The following is a 4,283-nucleotide window of genomic DNA, read 5'->3' as shown; positions in this document are numbered from 1 at the left end:
TGGTTCATGTATTTAAACTGCTGCTGCGACCTGGTCATTCGCGCCCCCCGCTCCCCCCTCCCGCCCTCCCCTCCCCCCCCCCCCCCCTCCCGCCTCCCCCTCCCGCCCTCCCCTCCCCCCCCCCCTCCCTCCGCCTCCCCCTCCCGCGCTCCCGCCTCCCCCTCCCCCCCCCTCCCGCGCTCCCCCCGCCCCTCCCCCCCCCCGCGCTCCCCCCCCCCCCGCGCTCCCCCCCTCCCCCCGCGCTCCCCCTCCCCCCGCGCTACCCCCCTCCCCCTCCCCCGCTTCCCCCTCCCCCCCTCCCGCGCTCCCCCCCGCCCCTCCCCCCCCCGCGCTCCCCCCCCGCGCTCCCCCTCCCCCTCCCCCGCGCTACCCCCCCTCCCCCTCCCCCGCTTCCCCCTCCCCCCCCCTCCCGCGCTCCCCCTCCCCCCCCCTCCCGCCTCCTCCCGCGCTCCCCCTCCCCCCCCTCCCGCCTCCTCCCCGCCTCCCCCTCCCCCCTCCCTCCCCGCCTCCCTCCCGCGCTCCCCCTCCCCCCCTCCCGCGCTCCCCCCTCCCGCGCTCCCCCTCCCCCCTCCCCTCCCGCGCTCCCCCTCCCCCCCCCTCCCGCCTCCCCCCCCCTCCCGCCTCCCCCCCCCTCCCGCCTCCCCCCCCCCTCCCGCGCTCCCCCTCCCGCGCTCCCCCTCCCGCGCTCCCCCCTCCCGCGCTCCCCCCTCCCCCTCCCGCGCTCCCCTCCCGCGCTCTCCCCTCCCGCGCTCCCCCTCCCCGCGCTCCCCCTCCCGCACTCCCCCCCTCCCCCTCCCGCTCCCCCCCTCCCCCTCCCGCTCCCGCGCTCCCCCCCTCCCCCTCCCCCTCCCCCCCTCCCCCTCCCGCTCCCGCGCTCCCCCCTCCCCTCCCCCTCCCGCGCTCCCCCCCCTCCCCCCTCCCCCTCTCCGCTCCCCCCTCCCCCTCCCCCTCCCGCGCTCCCCCCTCCCCCTCCCGCGCTCCCCCCTCCCCCTCCCGCGCTCCCCCCTCCCCCTCCCGCGCTCCCCCCCTCCCCCTCCCGCGCTCCCCCCCTCCCCCTCCCCCTCCCGCGCTCCCCCCTCCCCCTCCCGCGCTCCCCTCCCCCTCCCCGCGCTCCCCCTCCCCCTCCGCGCTCCCCCTCCCCTCCCGCCCCCTCCCCCTCCCGCGCTCCCCCTCCCCCTCCCGCGCTCCCCTCCCCTCCCGCGCTCCCCTCCCCCTCCCGCGCTCCCCCTCCCCCTCCCGCGCTCCCCTCCCCCTCCGCCGCGCTCCCCTCCCCCTCCCGCGCTCCCCCTCCCCCTCCCGCGCTCCCCCCTCCCCCCTCCCGCGCTCCCCCTCCCCATCCCGCGCTGCCCCTCCCCCTCCCGCGCTCCCCCTCCCCCTCCCGCGCTCCCCCTCCCCCTCCCGCGCTCCCCCTCCCCCTCCCGCCCCCCGCCTCCCCCAGCGCTCCCGCCCCCGCCTCCCCCAGCGCTCCCCCTCCCGCGCTCCCCCTCCCCCTCCCGCGCTCCCCCTCCCGCGCTCCCCCTCCCGCGCTCCCCCTCCCGCGCTCCCCCTCCCGCGCTCCCCCCTCCCGCGCTCCCCCTCCCGCGCTCCCCCTCCCGCGCTCCCCCCTCCCGCGCTCCCCCTCCCGCGCTCCCCCTCCCGCGCTCCCCCTCCCGCGCTCCCCCTCCCGCGCTCCCCCTCCCGCGCTCCCCCCTCCCGCCCCCCGCGCTCCCCCCCTCCCGCCCCCGCCTCCCCCCCTCCCCCTCCCCCCTCCCGCTCCCCCCCCTCCCGCTCCCCCCCCCTCCCCGCGCTCCCCGGCGAGTTCCCCTAAACCGAGCTCGGAGATCTGGAGGGTGAATTTAATAACAAAGGAGCTCCGAGCTCGAGAGAGGAACAGGGAACATCAATGGAGAGTTTACAGCTGCTGCTGCGACAAACCTTCCACTGTCCGCCTGACGGAGTGCGATTGGCGCAGGTTTAGGAATGGATTGTTTTTCTATCAGCTCAGGCACATGGCATGAGGAACCTCACGAGAAGAAAGAGTAACTTGGAGTAACCCCACTGTCCCAATTCACAGTGCCACTGGAGCAAAGTTTCACAGGAGGAATTCTCCTCTCCACGGCCTGGATAGTCCTCTGCTATCCCACTCCATGGTGTGAATGGTGGGGAAAGTATCATTACCTCCCTCCTGCCCCGCGGGGCTGGGACCACTGCTGCTCTCCTCTTTCCCACCCTCAACTCGCAAATGCTGCCAGGGCATGAGGCCCACATTCCCCTCCCATCTGCTCTTCTTTCCGCTGTTCCTCAGACCAGCTGTTTAACCTTTGCCTGATGATGTTGTTCACTTTATTTAAATATAGAGTTTGCAGAGAAGGAGCAGATTCAGTTGGAGGAGTGGCGGTATCCATGTTGGGCAGTGAAGGGGGGGGGTTGTGGTGTTGGGGAGTGTGGTGTTGGGGTCTATGTTGGGGAGTGAATGGGGGAGTGTGGTTTTGGGGAGTGAATGGGGGGTTGTGGTGTTGGGGTCTATGTTGGGGAGTGTGGTGTTGGGGTCTATGTTGGGGAGTGTGGTGTTGGGGTCTATTTGGGGAGTGAATGGGGGAATGTGGTGTTGGGGTCTATGTTGGGGAGTGAATGGGGGAATGTGGTGTTGGGGTCTATGTTGGGGAGTGAATGGGGGGGGTTGTGGTGTTGGGGAGTGAATGGGGGGTGTGGTGTTGGGGTCTATGTTGGGGAGTGAATGGGGGAGTGTGGTGTTGGGGTCTATGTTGGGGAGTGTGGTGTTGGGGTGTCTACGCAGGCAGTGGATTAGGGTGGGGTGTGGTGTTGGGTCTGTGTCTATATTGAGGAGTTGTGTTCTGTAGGCACTTTCATATATAATTTAAGATGAATACTACAGTAACATGCAGCAACCTGTGGCATCCTCCTCCCATTTTAAAGCTGGATTGTCCTTGTCTCCAGCTGCTCTCTGAGATGGATGCCCCTCTCTCCCATTCCTGTTACACCGTCCTTCTGGGACTTGTCCTTCTGGTTCCATCCGCTGTCTGCTGCCACCTAGAGGATTCCCTTCAGATGCCAATCTTCACTCACTCCTTGTAATATTGTTCCAGGAGAAAGTGGCTCACAGCGCAAACGAGAGCCAGGTATCCAGCAGGAGAGACCCCATACATAAGGGAGCTGACGTTTCGAGAACAAGCTATAGCATTCTAGGGAAGGCAAGAGATAGTGAGGTCAGTAGGCCAGTGCCAGCTGCCGGTAAGTGGGTCTTCCTGTTACAGCACTTTAAAGGACCAGGCTGCTGTCGATCCCCTGTATCTGGTCACCCTCTCTGGGTGCTGCACAGGCATGTTAGAAGATGATTGTCCTGCCCCATGTACCACTCGCTCTCCATCTCCTTTCCCTCTATTGCACTACCATCGCCACCCACCTTATCTGTCCCATTCACCAGCTCAGACACTTTCACCCGGATTGAGGTGTATGGAGATAGTGGGGAAGAGGGTATTACAATGGGAGACTCGTTAAGATGAAGGAGCCAGAGGGGGGTAGCGGATGAAGATTCAGCCGTTCCCTAGTGGAGGCTGCATAGATGTCTTTCCTTGGCTGAGGAGATAATGGACTCAGATCTCATTGAACATCCTTCTTGTCATGGCAGGACCAATGAACATCACCAGTATGTGCAGGCACCGAGGTTGCTCTCTGAGCCGCGTATGCAGAAACATCAGGAAGCTTTTCCACGTTGCAGGATAATGATTGTGTCGCACCCCCACCCCTGGAAGCAGTGACTCAGAACAATTCGGTGCCCCCTACATATCGGAAGCACAGACTGCAGCCGTGGAGGCCCTGGAGATAAGCTTGATACAGTATTGCATTCCGGCCTTAAGACACTTGAGGCCTACTTGCAGGAAACACTCTCTCGGGGCTTTCAGGATCAGGAGGGAACCATTAGATTTGCCATCCCACTGATCAGTGACCACCCAAAACTTAGTAAATGCAGCTATGCCTCATTTATCTGCATGTAAGTTAGATCAACGTCCTTTCTGTGTAATGGGGACAGAATTGCCGAGAACTCAGATGCCATGAGTCTTATTTACATGTTGCTGGTGAAGGGATGGGTAGTGGAATCGCCCCTCCCTCTCTGGCTGGAAATTCAGGGTACAACAATCGGCAGAACTGGTTCCTGCCCAAAAACCCGAACTTCAAATAATCACATTCCCATCTCAGTGCTGATTTTCAGCCCCAAAAATCAATTTGAACCCACAAATGTCTTGAGCATGTATCAGAATTTACCACAACACGGCCTCCAGAGA

This window comes from Heptranchias perlo, chromosome 34 (assembly GCF_035084215.1).
Source record: "Heptranchias perlo isolate sHepPer1 chromosome 34, sHepPer1.hap1, whole genome shotgun sequence".
NCBI lineage: Eukaryota > Metazoa > Chordata > Chondrichthyes > Hexanchiformes > Hexanchidae > Heptranchias > Heptranchias perlo.
Note: the sequence above shows the minus strand (reverse complement) of the source record.